Source organism: Hyla sarda, unplaced genomic scaffold (genome assembly GCF_029499605.1).
Source record: "Hyla sarda isolate aHylSar1 unplaced genomic scaffold, aHylSar1.hap1 scaffold_636, whole genome shotgun sequence".
Classification (NCBI taxonomy): domain Eukaryota; kingdom Metazoa; phylum Chordata; class Amphibia; order Anura; family Hylidae; genus Hyla; species Hyla sarda.
The window spans coordinates 94273-107821 of NW_026610651.1; the positions used below are offsets into that span (position 1 = coordinate 94273).

The 13549-nt window shown below is 46.0% G+C and overlaps 6 non-coding genes across 6 annotated transcripts; all 6 read right to left on the reverse strand.

Annotated features, from left to right (window-relative positions):
• Nucleotides 1-805: 805 nt before the first annotated feature.
• LOC130342080 (U2 spliceosomal RNA) lies at nt 806-996 on the reverse strand. The gene has a single exon (XR_008881802.1). It is a non-coding gene; the product is annotated as a U2 spliceosomal RNA (small nuclear RNA).
• A 2080-nt stretch (nt 997-3076) lies between these two features.
• On the reverse strand, nt 3077-3267 carry LOC130342124 (U2 spliceosomal RNA). The gene has a single exon (XR_008881837.1). It is a non-coding gene; the product is annotated as a U2 spliceosomal RNA (small nuclear RNA).
• Nucleotides 3268-5353: 2086 nt separating this feature from the next.
• On the reverse strand, nt 5354-5544 carry LOC130342125 (U2 spliceosomal RNA). Its single transcript, XR_008881838.1, has one exon. It is a non-coding gene; the product is annotated as a U2 spliceosomal RNA (small nuclear RNA).
• A 2105-nt stretch (nt 5545-7649) lies between these two features.
• Nucleotides 7650-7840, reverse strand: LOC130342126 (U2 spliceosomal RNA). The gene has a single exon (XR_008881839.1). It is a non-coding gene; the product is annotated as a U2 spliceosomal RNA (small nuclear RNA).
• Nucleotides 7841-9916: 2076 nt separating this feature from the next.
• LOC130342127 (U2 spliceosomal RNA) lies at nt 9917-10107 on the reverse strand. The gene has a single exon (XR_008881840.1). It is a non-coding gene; the product is annotated as a U2 spliceosomal RNA (small nuclear RNA).
• Nucleotides 10108-12194: 2087 nt separating this feature from the next.
• On the reverse strand, nt 12195-12385 carry LOC130342128 (U2 spliceosomal RNA). The gene has a single exon (XR_008881841.1). It is a non-coding gene; the product is annotated as a U2 spliceosomal RNA (small nuclear RNA).
• Nucleotides 12386-13549: the final 1164 nt, after the last annotated feature.

The window sequence follows — 13549 nt, forward strand, 5'->3', positions numbered from 1 at the left end:
ACAGACAAGTCGCATCGGCTGAAAGTAGGCCAGAATGTCAGTCCATGTTGGAGCAGGTTTAGATACAGTCTAAAGTATAGATCTCAAAGTCTGTGCACAGAATTTAGCAAGGGCCTCGCACCTTCTGATGCATCAGGTAGGTGCACAATAGCATAGCCTAACCCTCTGTACTTTGGTCTATATTGATGCGGGACATAGACAGCCAGCTGATGACCAATCCATTAGTGCAATGGATGGCTGGAAGCATTTGTCTTTGCCTTTGCAATACCACAGAAGCAATGCATGGTCAATGTACAGCAATGACACACCTGTGTGAACAGCCAGGAGACCCCCCCCCCCATGTTATGTTACATAGTTACATAGTTAGTACGGTCGAAAAAAGACATATGTCCATCAAGTTCAACCAGGGAATTAAGGGGTAGGGGTGTGGCGCGATATTGGGGAAGGGATGAGATTTTATATTTCTTCATAAGCATTAATCTTATTTTGTCAATTAGGAACATTCAGCACCCACCCGCTATCAAGGCAGCTGCCTATCATGTCATGCCCTACCTGCACAGGTGTGCTGGCTACTCAAATGATCCAATTAAGGAGGCCATTTAGTCAGCAGCAGCAGAAGTCCTCTGCCTGGACGCTCCAACAGCGGCCAGACACAAGCAGAAGCAGCAGAAGCAGCAGAAGCAGCAGCAGCAGCACCAACTTTTGTTTTTTGGCTGCAGCAGCAAGGCCCACAGGGCTGGCTAGCTGGCTAGCCAGCAAGCAGGTAGCAATGAAAGTAGGAATCTTTCTTTTTAACCCTGTAAGGGGGTGGTGCACTGTACCCGAAGATACTGCCATATCGGGTCAATGCATAGGGCAACGGAAGCAAGCTTCGAAATCGGCCCCCGTTCTCAAAAATCCATTTAATATATGGTCCCCAGATAGGGGACGTATCAGATATTAAACTGATAAGAACAGATACTACACTTGATCTTAGCCAAAAGGCCGAGAAGCGATAACCGTGAAAGGGGCGGGCCCAACAAGGTCCCCTTCATGGGCACTATCACTGCTTGCTGTCAGGGAGGCTGCCAGACAATTTTCCATGCACACTCTGGGCTGGGGGGCAGTCAACCACCAGTACACACAGCAGAACCTAAACCCATACCATTATTGCTAAGCAGCAAGACAGGGGCCCATTGCACTCCCACGGGGCCTTTTTAAATGCAATCCATAACCCGGATTTGCCAGGAACCCTTCTTACTCCTCCTACTTGCATGTGACACTGGGCTTAGGATCTGCATAGGAAACACACACACAAGCACACACCTACCTTTGTTGCCTGCAGATGCCTCCTTGGCTGTCCCCAAACGGTATCAAACCAACACCCACGGGAAGCTGTAAGCATAGAGGACATGCCTGCACCCCATTGGACTTACCTGTGTGGGTTAAATCCGGGTTATTTGACAACCTATGGCGGTGATGGTTCTGCTCAGGCAGAGCAGTGCTGATGCTCCTCATAAAGCTGTCGCTGCTGTGAAGGTTCTAGGTGACATCACAAATCCCTATGGTTACATACACAACAAAGCTGGGTTGTTGTTGTTTACACTCTGCAAGGCCTGTGGAAGTGAGTGACATCATAGCACTGTAGTTCTGAGGGTTCTAGATGGATGCAACAATCTCCTGTTGCTTCTATGAAGGCCATAATAGACGACATCACCAAACAGCTCCATAGTCACATACACAGCAAAGGAGAGATGTTGTTTACACCTAGTGATGTCAGTGGTATTGAGTGACATCACAGCACAGTGCTAAGGCTCCTGGGCCTGGACACAGCAGCGGCTGCAATATCTCAACGGAGAATACGTTTATATATATGTGTGTGTGTGCGCGTATATATATATATATATATATATATATATATATATATATATATATTTCTCCGCCGAAATCACTTTTAAACCCATTTCCACCTTTTTTTCCCTTCTCTTCCTCTTACTTTTTTTTCACGTTTTTTTACGTTTTTCTCCTTTTCGCCTCTTTTCTGGGCGTATTATTCTTCTTTTTCTTCTTTTTTTTCGTCTAATGCATACCCCATCAGTGCAGCAATGCTTATTCAATACCGCCAGCAGATGGAGACACTGGGGGATAATTTTCTAAGGATTTATACTGATTTTTCCTGTCTGAATTTGTCGCACAGAAAGTTGCAGGCCAAATATGTGTGACATTTCTGCGACTTTAGCTTCTAGAGCATTTTTACAACATTATACATAGGTGCTGAATACATAAAAAGCGACTGTTCAGCGACAGACAAGTCGCATCGGCTGAAAGTAGGCCAGAATGTCAGTCCATGTTGGAGCAGGTTTAGATACAGTCTAAAGTATAGATCTCAAAGTCTGTGCACAGAATTTAGCAAGGGCCTCGCACCTTCTGATGCATCAGGTAGGTGCACAATAGCATAGCCTAACCCTCTGTACTTTGGTCTATATTGATGCGGGACATAGACAGCCAGCTGATGACCAATCCATTAGTGCAATGGATGGCTGGAAGCATTTGTCTTTGCCTTTGCAATACCACAGAAGCAATGCATGGTCAATGTACAGCAATGACACACCTGTGTGAACAGCCAGGAGACCCCCCCCCATGTTATGTTACATAGTTACATAGTTAGTACGGTCGAAAAAAGACATATGTCCATCAAGTTCAACCAGGGAATTAAGGGGTAGGGGTGTGGCGCGATATTGGGGAAGGGATGAGATTTTATATTTCTTCATAAGCATTAATCTTATTTTGTCAATTAGGAACATTCAGCACCCACCCGCTATCAAGGCAGCTGCCTATCATGTCATGCCCTACCTGCACAGGTGTGCTGGCTACTCAAATGATCCAATTAAGGAGGCCATTTAGTCAGCAGCAGCAGAAGTCCTGTGCCTGGACGCTCCAACAGCGGCCAGACACAAGCAGAAGCAGCAGAAGCAGCAGCAGCAGCACCACCTTTTGTTTTTTGGCTGCAGCAGCAAGGCCCACAGGGCTGGCTAGCTGGCTAGCCAGCAAGCAGGTAGCAATGAAAGTAGGAATCTTTCTTTTTAACCCTGTAAGGGGGTGGTGCACTGTACCCGAAGATACTGCCATATCGGGTCAATGCATAGGGCGACGGAAGCAAGCTTCGAAATCGGCCCCCGTTCTCAAAAATCCATTTAATATATGGTCCCCAGATAGGGGACGTATCAGATATTAAACTGATAAGAACAGATACTACACTTGATCTTAGCCAAAAGGCCGAGAAGCGATAACCGTGAAAGGGGCGGGCCCAACAAGGTCCCCTTCATGGGCACTATCACTGCTTGCTGTCAGGGAGGCTGCCAGACAATTTTCCATGCACACTCTGGGCTGGGGGGCAGTCAACCACCAGTACACACAGCAGAACCTAAACCCATACCATTATTGCTAAGCAGCAAGACAGGGGCCCATTGCACTCCCACGGGGCCTTTTTAAATGCAATCCATAACCCGGATTTGCCAGGAACCCTTCTTACTCCTCCTACTTGCATGTGACACTGGGCTTAGGATCTGCATAGGAAACACACACACAAGCACACACCTACCTTTGTTGCCTGCAGATGCCTCCTTGGCTGTCCCCAAACGGTATCAAACCAACACCCACGGGAAGCTGTAAGCATAGAGGACATGCCTGCACCCCATTGGACTTACCTGTGTGGGTTAAATCCGGGTTATTTGACAACCTATGGCGGTGATGGTTCTGCTCAGGCAGAGCAGTGCTGATGCTCCTCATAAAGCTGTCGCTGCTGTGAAGGTTCTAGGTGACATCACAAATCCCTATGGTTACATACACAACAAAGCTGGGTTGTTGTTGTTTACACTCTGCAAGGCCTGTGGAAGTGAGTGACATCATAGCACTGTAGTTCTGAGGGTTCTAGATGGATGCAACAATCTCCTGTTGCTTCTATGAAGGCCATAATAGACGACATCACCAAACAGCTCCATAGTCACATACACAGCAAAGGAGAGATGTTGTTTACACCTAGTGATGTCAGTGGTATTGAGTGACATCACAGCACAGTGCTAAGGCTCCTGGGCCTGGACACAGCAGCGGCTGCAATATCTCAACGGAGAATACGTTTATATATATGTGTGTGTGTGCGCGTATATATATATATATATATATATATATATATATATATATATATATTTCTCCGCCGAAATCACTTTTAAACCCATTTCCACCTTTTTTTCCCTTCTCTTCCTCTTACTTTTTTTTCACGTTTTTTTAAGTTTTTCTCCTTTTCGCCTCTTTTCTGGGCGTATTATTCTTCTTTTTCTTCTTTTTTTTCGTCTAATGCATACCCCATCAGTGCAGCAATGCTTATTCAATACCGCCAGCAGATGGAGACACTGGGGGATAATTTTCTAAGGATTTATACTGATTTTTCCTGTCTGAATTTGTCGCACAGAAAGTTGCAGGCCAAATATGTGTGACATTTCTGCGACTTTAGCTTCTAGAGCATTTTTACAACATTATACATAGGTGCTGAATACATAAAAAGCGACTGTTCAGCGACAGACAAGTCGCATCGGCTGAAAGTAGGCCAGAATGTCAGTCCATGTTGGAGCAGGTTTAGATACAGTCTAAAGTATAGATCTCAAAGTCTGTGCACAGAATTTAGCAAGGGCCTCGCACCTTCTGATGCCTCAGGTAGGTGCACAATAGCATAGCCTAACCCTCTGTACTTTGGTCTATATTGATGCGGGACATAGACAGCCAGCTGATGACCAATCCATTAGTGCAATGGATGGCTGGAAGCATTTGTCTTTGCCTTTGCAATACCACAGAAGCAATGCATGGTCAATGTACAGCAATGACACACCTGTGTGAACAGCCAGGAGACCCCCCCCCCCCCCCATGTTATGTTACATAGTTACATAGTTAGTACGGTCGAAAAAAGACATATGTCCATCAAGTTCAACCAGGGAATTAAGGGGTAGGGGTGTGGCGCGATATTGGGGAAGGGATGAGATTTTATATTTCTTCATAAGCATTAATCTTATTTTGTCAATTAGGAACATTCAGCACCCACCCGCTATCAAGGCAGCTGCCTATCATGTCATGCCCTACCTGCACAGGTGTGCTGGCTACTCAAATGATCCAATTAAGGAGGCCATTTAGTCAGCAGCAGCAGAAGTCCTGTGCCTGGACGCTCCAACAGCGGCCAGACACAAGCAGAAGCAGCAGAAGCAGCAGCAGCAGCACCACCTTTTGTTTTTTGGCTGCAGCAGCAAGGCCCACAGGGCTGGCTAGCTGGCTAGCCAGCAAGCAGGTAGCAATGAAAGTAGGAATCTTTCTTTTTAACCCTGTAAGGGGGTGGTGCACTGTACCCGAAGATACTGCCATATCGGGTCAATGCATAGGGCGACGGAAGCAAGCTTCGAAATCGGCCCCCGTTCTCAAAAATCCATTTAATATATGGTCCCCAGATAGGGGACGTATCAGATATTAAACTGATAAGAACAGATACTACACTTGATCTTAGCCAAAAGGCCGAGAAGCGATAACCGTGAAAGGGGCGGGCCCAACAAGGTCCCCTTCATGGGCACTATCACTGCTTGCTGTCAGGGAGGCTGCCAGACAATTTTCCATGCACACTCTGGGCTGGGGGGCAGTCAACCACCAGTACACACAGCAGAACCTAAACCCATACCATTATTGCTAAGCAGCAAGACAGGGGCCCATTGCACTCCCACGGGGCCTTTTTAAATGCAATCCATAACCCGGATTTGCCAGGAACCCTTCTTACTCCTCCTACTTGCATGTGACACTGGGCTTAGGATCTGCATAGGAAACACACACACAAGCACACACCTACCTTTGTTGCCTGCAGATGCCTCCTTGGCTGTCCCCAAACGGTATCAAACCAACACCCACGGGAAGCTGTAAGCATAGAGGACATGCCTGCACCCCATTGGACTTACCTGTGTGGGTTAAATCCGGGTTATTTGACAACCTATGGCGGTGATGGTTCTGCTCAGGCAGAGCAGTGCTGATGCTCCTCATAAAGCTGTCGCTGCTGTGAAGGTTCTAGGTGACATCACAAATCCCTATGGTTACATACACAACAAAGCTGGGTTGTTGTTGTTTACACTCTGCAAGGCCTGTGGAAGTGAGTGACATCATAGCACTGTAGTTCTGAGGGTTCTAGATGGATGCAACAATCTCCTGTTGCTTCTATGAAGGCCATAATAGACGACATCACCAAACAGCTCCATAGTCACATACACAGCAAAGGAGAGATGTTGTTTACACCTAGTGATGTCAGTGGTATTGAGTGACATCACAGCACAGTGCTAAGGCTCCTGGGCCTGGACACAGCAGCGGCTGCAATATCTCAACGGAGAATACGTTTATATATATGTGTGTGTGTGCGCGTATATATATATATATATATATATATATATATATATATATATATATATATATATATATATATTCTCCGCCGAAATCACTTTTAAACCCATTTCCACCTTTTTTTCCCTTCTCTTCCTCTTACTTTTTTTTCACGTTTTTTTACGTTTTTCTCCTTTTCGCCTCTTTTCTGGGCGTATTATTCTTCTTTTTCTTCTTTTTTTTCGTCTAATGCATACCCCATCAGTGCAGCAATGCTTATTCAATACCGCCAGCAGATGGAGACACTGGGGGATAATTTTCTAAGGATTTATACTGATTTTTCCTGTCTGAATTTGTCGCACAGAAAGTTGCAGGCCAAATATGTGTGACATTTCTGCGACTTTAGCTTCTAGAGCATTTTTACAACATTATACATAGGTGCTGAATACATAAAAAGCGACTGTTCAGCGACAGACAAGTCGCATCGGCTGAAAGTAGGCCAGAATGTCAGTCCATGTTGGAGCAGGTTTAGATACAGTCTAAAGTATAGATCTCAAAGTCTGTGCACAGAATTTAGCAAGGGCCTCGCACCTTCTGATGCATCAGGTAGGTGCACAATAGCATAGCCTAACCCTCTGTACTTTGGTCTATATTGATGCGGGACATAGACAGCCAGCTGATGACCAATCCATTAGTGCAATGGATGGCTGGAAGCATTTGTCTTTGCCTTTGCAATACCACAGAAGCAATGCATGGTCAATGTACAGCAATGACACACCTGTGTGAACAGCCAGGAGACCCCCCCCCCCCCCCCCCCATGTTATGTTACATAGTTACATAGTTAGTACGGTCGAAAAAAGACATATGTCCATCAAGTTCAACCAGGGAATTAAGGGGTAGGGGTGTGGCGCGATATTGGGGAAGGGATGAGATTTTATATTTCTTCATAAGCATTAATCTTATTTTGTCAATTAGGAACATTCAGCACCCACCCGCTATCAAGGCAGCTGCCTATCATGTCATGCCCTACCTGCACAGGTGTGCTGGCTACTCAAATGATCCAATTAAGGAGGCCATTTAGTCAGCAGCAGCAGAAGTCCTGTGCCTGGACGCTCCAACAGCGGCCAGACACAAGCAGAAGCAGCAGAAGCAGCAGCAGCAGCACCACCTTTTGTTTTTTGGCTGCAGCAGCAAGGCCCACAGGGCTGGCTAGCTGGCTAGCCAGCAAGCAGGTAGCAATGAAAGTAGGAATCTTTCTTTTTAACCCTGTAAGGGGGTGGTGCACTGTACCCGAAGATACTGCCATATCGGGTCAATGCATAGGGCGACGGAAGCAAGCTTCGAAATCGGCCCCCGTTCTCAAAAATCCATTTAATATATGGTCCCCAGATAGGGGACGTATCAGATATTAAACTGATAAGAACAGATACTACACTTGATCTTAGCCAAAAGGCCGAGAAGCGATAACCGTGAAAGGGGCGGGCCCAACAAGGTCCCCTTCATGGGCACTATCACTGCTTGCTGTCAGGGAGGCTGCCAGACAATTTTCCATGCACACTCTGGGCTGGGGGGCAGTCAACCACCAGTACACACAGCAGAACCTAAACCCATACCATTATTGCTAAGCAGCAAGACAGGGGCCCATTGCACTCCCACGGGGCCTTTTTAAATGCAATCCATAACCCGGATTTGCCAGGAACCCTTCTTACTCCTCCTACTTGCATGTGACACTGGGCTTAGGATCTGCATAGGAAACACACACACAAGCACACACCTACCTTTGTTGCCTGCAGATGCCTCCTTGGCTGTCCCCAAACGGTATCAAACCAACACCCACGGGAAGCTGTAAGCATAGAGGACATGCCTGCACCCCATTGGACTTACCTGTGTGGGTTAAATCCGGGTTATTTGACAACCTATGGCGGTGATGGTTCTGCTCAGGCAGAGCAGTGCTGATGCTCCTCATAAAGCTGTCGCTGCTGTGAAGGTTCTAGGTGACATCACAAATCCCTATGGTTACATACACAACAAAGCTGGGTTGTTGTTGTTTACACTCTGCAAGGCCTGTGGAAGTGAGTGACATCATAGCACTGTAGTTCTGAGGGTTCTAGATGGATGCAACAATCTCCTGTTGCTTCTATGAAGGCCATAATAGACGACATCACCAAACAGCTCCATAGTCACATACACAGCAAAGGAGAGATGTTGTTTACACCTAGTGATGTCAGTGGTATTGAGTGACATCACAGCACAGTGCTAAGGCTCCTGGGCCTGGACACAGCAGCGGCTGCAATATCTCAACGGAGAATACGTTTATATATATGTGTGTGTGTGCGCGTATATATATATATATATATATATATATATATATATTCTCCGCCGAAATCACTTTTAAACCCATTTCCACCTTTTTTTCCCTTCTCTTCCTCTTACTTTTTTTTCACGTTTTTTTACGTTTTTCTCCTTTTCGCCTCTTTTCTGGGCGTATTATTCTTCTTTTTCTTCTTTTTTTTTCGTCTAATGCATACCCCATCAGTGCAGCAATGCTTATTCAATACCGCCAGCAGATGGAGACACTGGGGGATAATTTTCTAAGGATTTATACTGATTTTTCCTGTCTGAATTTGTCGCACAGAAAGTTGCAGGCCAAATATGTGTGACATTTCTGCGACTTTAGCTTCTAGAGCATTTTTACAACATTATACATAGGTGCTGAATACATAAAAAGCGACTGTTCAGCGACAGACAAGTCGCATCGGCTGAAAGTAGGCCAGAATGTCAGTCCATGTTGGAGCAGGTTTAGATACAGTCTAAAGTATAGATCTCAAAGTCTGTGCACAGAATTTAGCAAGGGCCTCGCACCTTCTGATGCATCAGGTAGGTGCACAATAGCATAGCCTAACCCTCTGTACTTTGGTCTATATTGATGCGGGACATAGACAGCCAGCTGATGACCAATCCATTAGTGCAATGGATGGCTGGAAGCATTTGTCTTTGCCTTTACAATACCACAGAAGCAATGCATGGTCAATGTACAGCAATGACACACCTGTGTGAACAGCCAGGAGACCCCCCCCCCCCCCCATGTTATGTTACATAGTTACATAGTTAGTACGGTCGAAAAAAGACATATGTCCATCAAGTTCAACCAGGGAATTAAGGGGTAGGGGTGTGGCGCGATATTGGGGAAGGGATGAGATTTTATATTTCTTCATAAGCATTAATCTTATTTTGTCAATTAGGAACATTCAGCACCCACCCGCTATCAAGGCAGCTGCCTATCATGTCATGCCCTACCTGCACAGGTGTGCTGGCTACTCAAATGATCCAATTAAGGAGGCCATTTAGTCAGCAGCAGCAGAAGTCCTGTGCCTGGACGCTCCAACAGCGGCCAGACACAAGCAGAAGCAGCAGAAGCAGCAGCAGCAGCACCACCTTTTGTTTTTTGGCTGCAGCAGCAAGGCCCACAGGGCTGGCTAGCTGGCTAGCCAGCAAGCAGGTAGCAATGAAAGTAGGAATCTTTCTTTTTAACCCTGTAAGGGGGTGGTGCACTGTACCCGAAGATACTGCCATATCGGGTCAATGCATAGGGCGACGGAAGCAAGCTTCGAAATCGGCCCCCGTTCTCAAAAATCCATTTAATATATGGTCCCCAGATAGGGGACGTATCAGATATTAAACTGATAAGAACAGATACTACACTTGATCTTAGCCAAAAGGCCGAGAAGCGATAACCGTGAAAGGGGCGGGCCCAACAAGGTCCCCTTCATGGGCACTATCACTGCTTGCTGTCAGGGAGGCTGCCAGACAATTTTCCATGCACACTCTGGGCTGGGGGGCAGTCAACCACTAGTACACACAGCAGAACCTAAACCCATACCATTATTGCTAAGCAGCAAGACAGGGGCCCATTGCACTCCCACGGGGCCTTTTTAAATGCAATCCATAACCCGGATTTGCCAGGAACCCTTCTTACTCCTCCTACTTGCATGTGACACTGGGCTTAGGATCTGCATAGGAAACACACACACAAGCACACACCTACCTTTGTTGCCTGCAGATGCCTCCTTGGCTGTCCCCAAACGGTATCAAACCAACACCCACGGGAAGCTGTAAGCATAGAGGACATGCCTGCACCCCATTGGACTTACCTGTGTGGGTTAAATCCGGGTTATTTGACAACCTATGGCGGTGATGGTTCTGCTCAGGCAGAGCAGTGCTGATGCTCCTCATAAAGCTGTCGCTGCTGTGAAGGTTCTAGGTGACATCACAAATCCCTATGGTTACATACACAACAAAGCTGGGTTGTTGTTGTTTACACTCTGCAAGGCCTGTGGAAGTGAGTGACATCATAGCACTGTAGTTCTGAGGGTTCTAGATGGATGCAACAATCTCCTGTTGCTTCTATGAAGGCCATAATAGACGACATCACCAAACAGCTCCATAGTCACATACACAGCAAAGGAGAGATGTTGTTTACACCTAGTGATGTCAGTGGTATTGAGTGACATCACAGCACAGTGCTAAGGCTCCTGGGCCTGGACACAGCAGCGGCTGCAATATCTCAACGGAGAATACGTTTATATATATGTGTGTGTGTGCGCGTATATATATATATATATATATATATATATATATATATATATATATTTCTCCGCCGAAATCACTTTTAAACCCATTTCCACCTTTTTTTCCCTTCTCTTCCTCTTACTTTTTTTTCACGTTTTTTTACGTTTTTCTCCTTTTCGCCTCTTTTCTGGGCGTATTATTCTTCTTTTTCTTCTTTTTTTTCGTCTAATGCATACCCCATCAGTGCAGCAATGCTTATTCAATACCGCCAGCAGATGGAGACACTGGGGGATAATTTTCTAAGGATTTATACTGATTTTTCCTGTCTGAATTTGTCGCACAGAAAGTTGCAGGCCAAATATGTGTGACATTTCTGCGACTTTAGCTTCTAGAGCATTTTTACAACATTATACATAGGTGCTGAATACATAAAAAGCGACTGTTCAGCGACAGACAAGTCGCATCGGCTGAAAGTAGGCCAGAATGTCAGTCCATGTTGGAGCAGGTTTAGATACAGTCTAAAGTATAGATCTCAAAGTCTGTGCACAGAATTTAGCAAGGGCCTCGCACCTTCTGATGCATCAGGTAGGTGCACAATAGCATAGCCTAACCCTCTGTACTTTGGTCTATATTGATGCGGGACATAGACCAGCTGATGACCAATCCATTAGTGCAATGGATGGCTGGAAGCATTTGTCTTTGCCTTTGCAATACCACAGAAGCAATGCATGGTCAATGTACAGCAATGACACACCTGTGTGAACAGCCAGGAGACCCCCCCCCCCCCCCCCCCATGTTATGTTACATAGTTACATAGTTAGTACGGTCGAAAAAAGACATATGTCCATCAAGTTCAACCAGGGAATTAAGGGGTAGGGGTGTGGCGCGATATTGGGGAAGGGATGAGATTTTATATTTCTTCATAAGCATTAATCTTATTTTGTCAATTAGGAACATTCAGCACCCACCCGCTATCAAGGCAGCTGCCTATCATGTCATGCCCTACCTGCACAGGTGTGCTGGCTACTCAAATGATCCAATTAAGGAGGCCATTTAGTCAGCAGCAGCAGAAGTCCTGTGCCTGGACGCTCCAACAGCGGCCAGACACAAGCAGAAGCAGCAGAAGCAGCAGCAGCAGCACCACCTTTTGTTTTTTGGCTGCAGCAGCAAGGCCCACAGGGCTGGCTAGCTGGCTAGCCAGCAAGCAGGTAGCAATGAAAGTAGGAATCTTTCTTTTTAACCCTGTAAGGGGGTGGTGCACTGTACCCGAAGATACTGCCATATCGGGTCAATGCATAGGGCGACGGAAGCAAGCTTCGAAATCGGCCCCCGTTCTCAAAAATCCATTTAATATATGGTCCCCAGATAGGGGACGTATCAGATATTAAACTGATAAGAACAGATACTACACTTGATCTTAGCCAAAAGGCCGAGAAGCGATAACCGTGAAAGGGGCGGGCCCAACAAGGTCCCCTTCATGGGCACTATCACTGCTTGCTGTCAGGGAGGCTGCCAGACAATTTTCCATGCACACTCTGGGCTGGGGGGCAGTCAACCACCAGTACACACAGCAGAACCTAAACCCATACCATTATTGCTAAGCAGCAAGACAGGGGCCCATTGCACTCCCACGGGGCCTTTTTAAATGCAATCCATAACCCGGATTTGCCAGGAACCCTTCTTACTCCTCCTACTTGCATGTGACACTGGGCTTAGGATCTGCATAGGAAACACACACACAAGCACACACCTACCTTTGTTGCCTGCAGATGCCTCCTTGGCTGTCCCCAAACGGTATCAAACCAACACCCACGGGAAGCTGTAAGCATAGAGGACATGCCTGCACCCCATTGGACTTACCTGTGTGGGTTAAATCCGGGTTATTTGACAACCTATGGCGGTGATGGTTCTGCTCAGGCAGAGCAGTGCTGATGCTCCTCATAAAGCTGTCGCTGCTGTGAAGGTTCTAGGTGACATCACAAATCCCTATGGTTACATACACAACAAAGCTGGGTTGTTGTTGTTTACACTCTGCAAGGCCTGTGGAAGTGAGTGACATCATAGCACTGTAGTTCTGAGGGTTCTAGATGGATGCAACAATCTCCTGTTGCTTCTATGAAGGCCATAATAGACGACATCACCAAACAGCTCCATAGTCACATACACAGCAAAGGAGAGATGTTGTTTACACCTAGTGATGTCAGTGGTATTGAGTGACATCACAGCACAGTGCTAAGGCTCCTGGGCCTGGACACAGCAGCGGCTGCAATATCTCAACGGAGAATACGTTTATATATATGTGTGTGTGTGCGCGTATATATATATATATATATATATATATATATATATATATATTTCTCCGCCGAAATCACTTTTAAACCCATTTCCACCTTTTTTTCCCTTCTCTTCCTCTTACTTTTTTTTCACGTTTTTTTACGTTTTTCTCCTTTTCGCCTCTTTTCTGGGCGTATTATTCTTCTTTTTCTTCTTTTTTTTTCGTCTAATGCATACCCCATCAGTGCAGCAATGCTTATTCAATACCGCCAGCAGATGGAGACACTGGGGGATAATTTTCTAAGGATTTATACTGATTTTTCCTGTCTGA